Here is an 11,423-nt window from a genome sequence, read left to right as displayed (position 1 = left end):
AGAACTAGGGGCTGATGCTGCAGACTAGGGGAGCTTTGCTCCCGGTGAACTTGAACCCCGGGGGTTTCTAACCCCCAAAGAGATCAGGCCCTAAAAGATGCATCAAGGGGGCAGGTGGCCAACATCAGGACCAAAGACTTCCCTCCTTCACTCCCTTCTCTCTGCACATGGAGCTCGTGGGCATTTCTCGTGACTCACTCCCGCTGGCTAGCGACACTTCAGCATGTGCAAGACTAGAACCAGGCGCGCCCCCGCGGATCAGGCGCGAGGTCTGCGAAAAGAACAGGAGTCCTCGTGAGCGAGCGCAGCTGACATTTATTCTCCGCTGGTCATTTGTCTGCCCTCTATCCAGGTGGGGGCGGACCATGAGGATCCCCTTTCACAGAAAGCAGCAGCAGACCGGCCACTGCAGGAGAACCCAGCGGGCCTGGCCCCTGGAGGTGGCTGGCAGATGGTAACTTTCGTTCCGGAGAAAGCAAGTCTCCAAACTCACCAAGGTCAGCTGGAGAGGCTGGTGGGCCTCAGAGCCCAGACATCTAACCACCCGGCCACCTTGCCCCATCCCCGCGGGGCAGAGAAGGCTCCGGGGCCTCAGATGCCACATAAGGGAGAAGCCCGTGTTTGGGGGGAGGTGGGGGGAGGTGTGCACCGGGATCACGCCAAAGCCAGCCGGCACAGGCTTCCTGTGGGGTGTTGTCTTCTTGGCCCTGGAGGAAGGAGGCAATGAGGGGGCAGTGAGGGATTCGGCCTGAGCCCCAGGCACAGACGCAGCAGAGGAACTTGGATCTAATGCTGAACGTTTCTGTGCTCACATTTCGGAAAAATAAATACTGTGTTCACCCAAAGCCCTCACTGTGGCCTTCTCCACCAGGCTCTTCAAGCCTGAGTTGGGGGGGGGGGGGGGGCGGTGCTGCGACTCATAAGATGGGTCAGGAAGTCAATCTAGTGGCTCACAACTAGCGTTTTCTTCCTAACGAGTAGAACAGACTGGAACATAACGACACAGAAGATGCCAGACTGCGCAGTCCAGAGCGGGGGCTGTTCCGTGAAGAGACTTTTCTGTCGCGCACATGTACACAGAGCACGGGTACATGGGGCGGGGTCATGCTTTGTGACACACTGTGTGAATGTCCTTGCTCTGTCAAGAGCGGCTTCGGGGGCCACAGAGGATGTGACTGAGCCAGCTGCACGTGGCCAGGCGTTCTCTGGTGTGGACCGATGCCTCGGGAGTCAAACCTGGAGGCACCCTGGGGGCGAGCCCCTGGAAACAGGCAGGACCCCTGGGGAGGGCTCTGGGGTCCCCTGAGGCAGATCTGACTGATTTTAACCCAAAGTAAGACACGGCACAAGCCCAGCCAATGCTGGGGTGCAGCTGGTCATTCCATTCAGTCTAAACAACGTTCTCCCAGGGCAGTCACGTGCCTGTTTTATATGCGGGGAAACCGAGGCCCAGCGTTGAGAGGCGTGGCAATCAACAGCAGTGGGATTGGAGAGCACCCTCTCAGCTGACCCAGGCCACTCTCGTCTCATCGGAGCTATGACGAATCTCTGGAGAAGCAGGCTTCCCGAGGATGCCTTGAACCTCACGATGTGCTTTCCGGGAACACAGTAACTAGGGACCCAGGCTCTTTACTGTGCCCGAAACATGGAGCAGGGAGACACCTGTGAAACTTGTCTGGAGATGACCCGGAAGGGTGTGGGCCACGTCAGTCCTGCACGCCCCGCGACCACCTGTGACCAGGCAGCTCTAGAGCCTTCTGGATCGAGACTCCCAGATTGAAGGTGAGCTTCTCCACAAGGCCACAGATAAGAAGCACATCTTTCAAAGAGGACCACACAGGGCCCTGTTTAGAAATAAAGAAGAGAATCTGCGAGCACTTCACAAGGAAGAGAACAGAAATTATTCGGCGTATGGTCAGAAAATCATTGCGGTTTGGTCCAGGGTCTGACCTTTCTTGCTGTTCCCTGCGGTGTCCTTCCTTGCTGTCAAGCTGCCCGCGAGCCCGTCTCTCCCCTGCTCACAGATGGCCCCTTCTTAGCGAGCAGCTGCCGGTTCCTCCGAGGCCCTGCAAAAACAAGATCACGGGGGCAAGGAGGTGGGGAGACGGGTCTCTCTTTCAGATGCAGGGGCGCCGGGGTCGGGGCGGGGGTGCACTTCATGGCCTTGAAGTCCTGGGCAAACCCAGGTGGCCTTCCTGCCCCAGGGAGAGGCACTTGTCTAACCCCAGGGCTCTGGGGAGCCTGCAGCCGGCGGGGTGGGGACCCGTTCCAGGGAGTCTCGATGAGAAACCCCCAGTATCAGGAAAGCAGCAGCCGTCACCAGCCCACAGGGTAGCCTTGATGGGTGGCAGCTCTTCTCTCTGCCCAAGCGGCCCCGGCCAGCATTTCTGTAGGACCTGGGGAGGCCCTGCTGCCTTCCCACCCGGGAACGGGGTGGGACCCCAAATCTTGGCCGTGGGGCTACATTGCTTCAGCCTCCCCAGCACCCTGCCACTTGCCAACCCTCACAGTCGCCCTCACGGTTTCTGGGAAAGGTCACCCCGTTCCCATGACAGGTATCTATGCCCACCCCAGCCTTTGACTTCTGCTAAGGACACGAGGCTTTCGCTGGAAGGAACCTGGGGTCACAGCAGGACCACTGAGTCCTGCTATGCTTTTCAGAGTGAGGCCTCCATGTGGTCTCATCCCTACGCCCTGTGTGTCCAGGACCCTCGCTCTGATCAGGCCTCACATACCCCAGTGTGAGTCCTGCTATGGTCCTGACAGGAGGGGAAACCGAGGTCTCATCCAGGCCACAGCCGCAAGACAAGGCTCAGACTTGCACTGGGGACCCACTGGTCAGCTCCTACCCCGCCTATGACCAGAGGATCCAGGCCCTTGAGAAAGCACCACACACAGTGTTGGGACAGGAGCAGGTGCAGGAGGGGAGCAGGCACACAGCACCCTGCCCGGCTGCCGGAGGGCTGAGGGCACAGGTCAGCTGGCAGAGGGCGAGGAGGGCAGCCAGAGGGGCAGCACAGAGCCAGGAGGCAGTGGCCTCCCCAGGGAGACTGGAAGCCTCTGGAGACGGGAGCAGGGTGGTGCCCACTCAGGGGCTGCAGTGCTGGGCCACCTGGGGCCACTCCTGTCCAGGGAGGGGAGATGTGGAATGTTCCAGGTGGAACATGTCCTCATGTCCTTAGGGGAACCACGTTTGCACCCTGCACCCTGTGCACCGGGGATCCCTGCCCCGGAAAGACACACATTACAGGGGTGCCGCTCAGGTCCGGATGGCCTCTGAGCCGTGACAGACCACGGACTTGAAACCAGAGCAAACCGGGGAGGCCTTCGTGCAGGAAGACTGGGCCCCCTGGGGTGTGTGTGGCTCCCGGTCGCCCCAGAGTGGGGCCTCACGCTCTCTGAGGCTGATCTTCCAATGCGGCTGAGGCCACCTTACTAGGCCCAGGCTGCTCCTCCTCTGATGCGGGCCGGAGTCCCCGGAGTGTCTGCGGGATGGGACTCCCACCCAGGGACGGCTGCCAGCAGCAGGCCCCGAGTCCTGTCCTGCAGTGAGGGTTTCAGGGCCACGCAGATACCATGCTGGGTCAGACACTCCTGGGGCCCCAGGGACACCAAACGGTGGGGATCTTGCTCTACAGGTGGGTCTCTCGAAGCTAGGACAGGCCTGACCGCAGGGCAGGTGCTTTTCTCTTGGCTCAGGTCTCCCTTTCCGCTCCTCCCTCCCCCCTTCCTCCCTCCCCACCTCTTCCTGCTTCCCCTCTCTCCCCTCCTCCATCCTTCCTCCCCCCTCCTTCCCCCCTCCTCCCTCCCCTTCCTCCATCTTCCCTCCCCCCTCCTCCCCCTCCTCCCTCCCCACCTCCTCCTGCTTCCCCTCTCTCCCCTCCTTCCTCTCCCCTCCTGCATCCTTCCTCCCCCCTCCTTCCCTCATCCCCCCTCCTCCCTCCCCTTCCTCCATCTTCCCTCCCCCCTCCTCCCCCTTCCCCCTCCCTCCTCCTTCCCTCCTCCTCTGCTTTCCCTCCCTTTCTTCCTTCCGTTTTTCACTTTCCCTCAAGTATAAACAATCACCCCTAACAGAGTTTGTCATGACTCCGTGCTAAGTGCACTGGGTGCCCCACCCTGCCCAACCTCTTCTGTGCTCTGGAGGTGCCAGCATCTTTGGATAGTGTGGGAGCTGTTCTGAAAGGCAGCCTGGCACTTGGAGGCTTGACCTCAAAGTCTGCAGAATGTGTCTGGTGGCGAGTTGCAGCCCAGACCAGGCGAGTGGACCCCCAGGACGGAGGGGCCGTTGGGACCTCCTCACCTCCACCTTCCAGGCCAGTGGCACAGAGACCTTTGCCCCAAGCCTGGAGACCTTTCTTTTTTTTTTTTCTTTTTTTTATTTTTTAAAAAAAAATTTTTTTTTTTTTTAACATTTATTTATTTTTGAGACAGAGAGAGACAGAGCATGAACGGGGGAGGGTCAGAGAGAGAGAGACACAGAATCTGAAACAGGCTCCAGGCTCTGAGCTGTCAGCACAGAGCCCGACGCGGGCTCGAACTCACGAACCGTGAGATCGTGACCTGAGCCAAAGTGGGACGCTTAGCCGACTGAGCCACCCAGGCGCCCCTGGAGACCTTTCTTTTTTTTTTTTTTTTTTTTTTTTTTTTAATTTTTTTTTTTTTTTTCAACATTTATTTTATTTTGGGACAGAGAGAGACAGAGCATGAACGGGGGAGGGGCAGAGAGAGAGGGAGACACAGAATCGGAAACAGGCTCCAGGCTCTGAGCCATCAGCCCAGAGCCTGACGCGGGGCTCGAACTCACGGACCGCGAGATCGTGACCTGGCTGAAGTCGGACGCCCAACCGACTGCGCCACCCAGGCGCCCCCCTGGAGACCTTTCTTGAGAGAGAGTCCATGCTGCTCCTTGGACGGGATAGAATCCCCAGGGGTCACGGGGCCTTGGAAACCAGGGTGTGGGAGCAGCTGCGGGTGCCATAGTCACTTGAGCTGCTTTGGGCTTGGGGACATGGGGCCGTGAAGCCTCTCACCCTTCAACCCACACCCCTTACCTGGACTCCTGGGCTGTGTAAACCTTGAGCTTCTTCCCTGGCCTCCCATCCCATGAGCCCTGGAGCCTGTCCCAGGGCCACCTGCGGGGAGAGGCTTCCTGTCAAGCCACTCATGCCCCCCAGCCCATCTGGGAGGGGGTGCAGCCAGACCAAAGATGCACCCTGGGGCCTGACCTGGGCGTGTGGGGGGCAGGGACAGTGGCCTGGTATCATACGGCTGGCCCACACATGGGCAGCTGTTCATGTGAGACTTTATTGAGGGATATTTTTTAAGGGTCTCAGGTTTGAGAGGAAATGCCCTTAGATTATGTCCACAACACGCTGACAATATAGCTGATTACATCCACCCTTTACCACCGACAACCTGGTGTAAGTCATAGAGAAGGCTCACGGCTCTTTTTGCAACTGTGTGCTTTACCAACCTGTAAAAATTTCTTTTTAATATTCAAATATTTAATATTTAATATATTAACATGATATATTAAATATTTAATAAACATTTAAAATAATAAATATTTAATATTCAAATATAAAGTCTGTACTGATGGGACGAGGCATTACCTGGAGGGGAAAGGGACTTAAATGACAGCAGATTTCTCATCCGAAAGCCTGGAGGCCAGAAAAAATTGGCACAATGATTTCCAAAGAAGAATTACCAGTCCCAGATTCTATACCCAGTAAAAGTAGCCTTCAGAAATAAAGCAGAAAAGAAGGGATTCTGGGAAGAAGGGGAATGAAGAGAATGTCGTCTCTATGCAGGTACCTGAGTACGTGGACATCCGCGGGCAGAAGGCGGGACATGGGACCGAGTCTCCCACCGCATACAAAATTAACTCAAAACCAACCACAGACTTGGATGTAAAATGTACATCTCTAAAACTCTTAGAAAACAGCACAGGAGAAACCCTGGGGATCCAGGCGAGGGAAAGTGCTCTGAAACGTGACCCAAAGCACAATCCGTAAGAGAAAAAAACGATAATATTGAACTTTGTGAAAATGACAAACTTCTGCTCCTGAAACCCCCGCGTGCAGGCCAGGTGACAGAGGACTCACTTCTGCCCGCGTGAAGAGCCGCAATCTCAACAGTAAAAAATACAAACAGTCCACTTAAAAAATGTGCAAGGGATGTGAGCAGACATTTGGGGGGGGTGGGGGGGAGGCCGATTAGCAGGTGAAAAGACGTTCAACATCTTCAGGCACCAGGGAAATGCAAATTAAGACCCCCGTGAAGTGGAGCCCACCCCTCACCTGGCAGAGACTGGAGGAAGGACTGGGAGCCCGGCAGAGGCGGAGAGACGGGTCTCTCCCGAGCACAGGTGGGGTGGTGGGGTGGCGGCCCTTCCGCGCGCACGTTTTGGGGTCGCTTAATAAAACCCAAACCTACAGTCAGGGTCGGATCCGGCAGCCTCACCCCTGGGCACGAATCCCAGAGAAGTGAAAACTATGTCCACCCACACACTTGTGTGCAAACGTCCACGGCACCTGGGGGAGGGTCCGTGCCCCCCTTCCCCACGCCGTGCGCTGGTTTCGCCGTGTCCTGTGCACCCACAACCGTTGCACCATTAAAAGGAAGCCAGCAAGCAAAGCACCGTCCCCAGGTGAGCAGCGCTGGGGGCCCAGGAGGCCCGGCCACGCGGCCTGGGACAGCGTCCCCCGCCCGGCTCCCCTGCAACCCCGGGCCCCGCGGAAGGGCGTCTGCGCCAGACGGCACGAGGAACAGCAAACGTGCGGGCAGACAGGCAGGCCAGGTGCCACCGTGAAGACACGACTATTTCAGAAACGGAAGAAAAATTACACCCGAGGTACTCTCACGTGCCAGGGAAATCCGAGCGCCGCGAGTCCGCGCATCACCAGCCAAGAGAGCACACGAGAGCCCAGAACACCGGCCGGAAAACACGGAAAAACGAAAGCGGTTCTGCTCCGCAGGGGGCCCAGTAACACCCCCTCCTGTGCGCCCGCCCCTCCCGGCGGCCCCAGGGCGCCCCCAGCCCTGAGCGGCTGCAGGGGTGCGGCGGGCCGGGCGCGCGGGCGGCCTCCCTCCCCACCCCCGGGCGCGGCTCCCTGCGGGCGCACCGCCCCGGGGGCCGCGTCCGGGAGCCCGGCCGTCGGTTCTGCCCCTTCCTCGGGAGCCACACGGCAACCCGGCCGCCGCCGCCCAGGTGCGCCCCCCGCCCAGCCGGGGCGCGACTCTTCACCTCGGTCTGCCGCTCGGGAGCCCGGGGGCCCCCTCTGTGAGCGACGGCAGCCACACCCCGGGTTCGGAGGTCCTGCCTGGGTCCCCGCCCCGTGGGCGCCGCCAGCCACGCCTCCAGACGCTTGGTGCCCCGGCCCCTGCCAGCCCCTGCCCGGGGGCGCCCTCCCTTCCCCCCACCCTCCGGCCCCCTCCCCACGCCACCAAGGCGGTCTGGGCCACCTCTGCCTCTGCCCCTCCGGGCTCCTCCACCGGACGTCGGGGTCAGGGGTCCTGCTGGTCTGCTCCTTGTACCCCGGGCGCCTCCCCCCGACTGAGTCAGGGACCCCAGGCCCCCCGCACCCTGGGTGCCTTTCCCTGAGGATGGGGTCAGGGGAACCACCCACCTGCATTCACTCTGGGTTGCGCTGTCCCCCTCCCCCCCCCACCCCCCCTACCCCCCTCCCACCCCCGCCCAAACGTGCTGCCCCCTGGGTGGTGGGGGGTGGGGAGGTCTCCCAGCCCCTCATAAACGCACAGAGAGCATCCACTCTGAGCATCCCCCCTGGGTGAAGCAGGTGTGGAGCAGGGAAGACGGGGCTGGCGGGAGGTGGGGGGCTGCCGGGGGCCGCAGGAGGACGGCGGCCAGATGACCACCACCTGCCCCGGAGTCGGAGTCGGGAGGAGGGGTCGGGAGAGACAACGGATGGACGCCTGGGCCCTGGGGGGTGGGGGTGACTCAGGGTAGACGGGGGCCTTCAGGAGGGCACCTGTGCAGACACCAGGTCCCCCCTCTGCCGCCTCGCCCTGCTTTCACGCGTCCCCCTCCCCGGGGCCTGAGGAAGAAGCAACCTGCGACCACACAGTTTCCTGTCTGTGTGGGAAACTTAACAGCACTTAACTGACAGTGATTTTCTTTCCTGTTAGAAGGTGCTCCTCCCTCAGTGCATCTCCCCCACCCCCGTTCCTGCCCTCCACCTGCAGGTTCCCCCATCTTCTGGAAGGCTCCCCCAGCCCTCCGACCGACCGACCGACCGCAGGGGCCTTGGGGAGGGAAACCACCAGGTTTCACCCACTCCGTGGCCGTTTATAGCGGCCGCCCAGGGCCTGGCACGCGGTAGGTGCTGGGGGCACACTGTCACGCTGCCACAGGCCAGTGTCTCTTCTCCCTTTCCAGCTGGGCCTGCAGCGGCTCTCCCCCAGGGCCATCCTCGGGCCATCCTCGGGAGCCAGAGCCCTACCCTAACACCAAACCCTCCTCCTGAACTGCCGCTCCCCCTGCTGCCTCCCCCTCTCCCACTTCCGCATCCTGCCGGCCGCGTGAAGGACCCGGCCGGCCACCCGCCCTTGGGTGGTGGCCTGGATCCGTGGGCCCACAGGCAGACAGGGAGGGCGGCTGTGCTGGGCCCTGGTGCTCCCTTTATAGCTGCCCTCCCTTGGGGTGGGGGAGGGGACGGGCGAGCCGGGCCCCTCCTCCACTCGCCCTGGCCTTCCACCTCCCCCCCCCCCCCCCCCCCCCCCCGACTTGGCCTTTCCCTCCATCTTTAGTCCGGCCCCTCTTTCCAAGGCTATCTTCCCTGGGTTCTATCCTCAGCCCCCTGACACTAGGGGAAGACCCCTAGTGTCCCGGCCAGCTCCTCCCCGGGTCCCTTCCTGTGGTAGTGGAGGCCCCAGGGGTCCCGGCCGTTCCCACCTGGTCGCTGGCGGCGTGGCCTCCCCCAGCCGGGTGAAGGGGTCTGGCAGTTGTGGAGGGGGGAAGGGGTGAGGCACCGAGTGGAGGGGGGCGGTCTTCACCAGGGCCTCTGTTTCCAGGCCTGCACCACCCACAAGCTCCCTTGCTTCCCAGGCCAGGCCAGATGCTCCAACCCCTGTGCCTGGGATCTCTCGTGCGTGACCCCGGGTCAGCTCGGGTGCCACGTGGGCCAGGCGGCTGTACCCACAGCTCAACCAGACACTGATGCCGGTGCTGCCGTGAAGGTATCCGGCAAGTGTGGTTAGCACCCACCATCAGCAGCCTTTGAGCAAAGATCGCCTTCTGTTACGTGGGTGGGCCTCGTCCAATCAGTTGAAGGCCTTCAGAAAAACGCAAGGTTTCCCGGAGGAAAGGAAGCCGGCCTTAAGACTGTGGCAACAAGTCCCACCCAGATTCCCAGCCTCGCCAGCCTGCCACGCGGATCTCAGACTTGACGGCTGCACGGTTGTGCGAGCCAGTCCCGTAAAACTTGAATCTCTCTGGGTCTCTCTGTCTCTGGGGAACCCACGCTTGATTCGTTCAACGAGTGGAAACAGCTGCTGCGTGCGGGCTCCTGCTGGGTCCTGGGAGGACAAGAGGAGACACTGAGCAGACCCCTCGCGGGTCGGAAGCCCACAGCGCCAGGAGGAAGAGGAGGAGCCGGGCGGCAGGTGCCTCCCCTCAGCTCGCAGTCCCCTCACAGGTGCCTGCGGCCAGGGAGGGGACGGGTGACCCGAGGCAAGGGAGGAGCCCTTCATGGCGGCCACATCTCTCCCCCCACAGATTCGGACCCAGAGACCCGAGGCATCTCCTGTTCCTTGTATCCCCGGGCCCCACCCGTTAGGGAAACTGGAGACAGTCGCATGCAGCGACAGGTGACCCCGGCGGGTCAGAACCGGGGCCCCGGGACCAGTTTCGGCCCACACCTGCCACGGGCTGTGCCACGCTCCCCCGCTGGGCCTGGTGGTGACCCATTCATTTCCTCATGCCCCTGGTCTGACACCTGCCCCCCCCCCCCCCCCGCCCAGCGTCACACCCACCCACAGGACAGACCCTCTGAGACCGGGGTTGGGGGAAAACGTGGGCCCGCGGCAGCTGGAGAGGAGAGAGCCACATTTGCGGCAAAACCAGAGATTAGGTGCCCTTACCTGCCAAAGACGGGCAATTACGCCTTCCACTCTCAGAGGGATTAGTCAGTCTGGGTGGATCGCTAAGGAGCGGGTTTACAGAAGCCCCCGCTTGTGGGCGGCCCCCTCTGTGAACCTGGCTGTTTCCCGCTTCCTCAAACACGCTAATCGTGTGTTCTCTCAAGTGGGCTAAACATACCTCCTCCCCTCTTTGTGGGAGCACCAGACAGCTTACTCAGGGATCACTTCCGACGAGCGTTTTAACAGCTTCTCGGCTGTGCGCCGGGCCCTTCTGCCTCCTCGCAGAGCAGGGTGAATCTACCAGGCTAGAGCCAGAGCTCGGGCGCCGGGTCACGCTCCCACCGCCTCCCGGACCCGCCTGGGCCCCGCTCTTGCGCCAGCGCGAGCGGGCGCGGGACGCAGGCGTCGCCACGCGGGGCTTGGGGCTCCTCCCAACACTGGGGGGGAGCGGCCCTCTGCCAGCCACGTGGGAGGCTCGTGTGGCTGGGATCCCAGGTGCCCCCCCACCCCCCCCTCCCCCCCCCCCGCGGGGCGCCTGTTCTCCGTTGGAGCTCGCGTCACGTGACGACAACGCTCGGTGACTGCAGGACCTCCGTCGAAGCGCTCTCTCCCTGAGCCTCCCTCTCCCCTGCAGTTTGCACCACCAGGGCAGCGGGAGGGTCAGAAGACAGAGATGGGAGCGACCGTGGCCTGGCAGCCTGGCAGGTGCCCACATGCCACAGGGCACCCACTCCCCGGACGGGGGCCCCAGGACGCTGCCCTCCACGAGGGACCGCCTGCTGAGGGTCTCCTTGGGCCGCCGGGTTCTGTGGGCTCACTGCCGTTTCACCCTGGCCGTCTCCTGTGTCCCCTCCTGTGACCCGGGATGTGACCTGCGCTCTCTGACCTCCCCTGGGGGTTGGCCCTCAGGTCCCGCTCACCTGCTCCATCTGGCACCGGGATTTTAAGTTTTCTTTGGTGTTTTCAAGGACTGTTCTAGAATAACATCTGGAACGCTCCTCCCAGGAAAGGACTCCCGGGATGGGTCTCTAGAGCTCGCCCCAGTTTGTCACTCTGAATTCACGGGGCGCATGCAATGGGTAAACCAGCAAACAGCCCGCCCTGTGCAGGGGCCAAGGAGCCACAGCGTTTCGTCAAAGTGCGCCCGCGGCCAAGGCCAAAGCTGCACCTCCGGCGACCAGGACAGTCGGGGAGACCTGTGTCGCCAAGGAGGGCCTGGGGCCCCAACATCAGGCGTCAGACCGGTCACCGCTCCGCACCCTCCACGGGCTGCCCCTCAAAGTGCGCAGGTCCAAAGCCGCGGCCCTGGGGGCCCTGCTGCC

General features: G+C 61.7%; 1 long non-coding RNA gene across 1 annotated transcript; it reads right to left on the bottom strand.

Moving 5' to 3' along the window:
• Window positions 1–943: 943 nt before the first annotated feature.
• On the bottom strand, window positions 944–5,425 carry LOC131494721 (uncharacterized). The gene is made up of 2 exons (XR_009253575.1): window positions 5,052–5,425; window positions 944–2,066 (listed from the first exon to the last, which is right to left on the bottom strand). It is a non-coding gene; the product is annotated as an uncharacterized LOC131494721 (long non-coding RNA).
• Window positions 5,426–11,423: the final 5,998 nt, after the last annotated feature.

The sequence above is a fragment of the Neofelis nebulosa genome, chromosome 2 (genome assembly GCF_028018385.1).
Source record: "Neofelis nebulosa isolate mNeoNeb1 chromosome 2, mNeoNeb1.pri, whole genome shotgun sequence".
Taxonomy (NCBI): domain Eukaryota; kingdom Metazoa; phylum Chordata; class Mammalia; order Carnivora; family Felidae; genus Neofelis; species Neofelis nebulosa.
The sequence above is the reverse complement of the archived record's forward strand: the minus strand, read 5'-3'. Positions and strand labels throughout refer to the sequence as shown.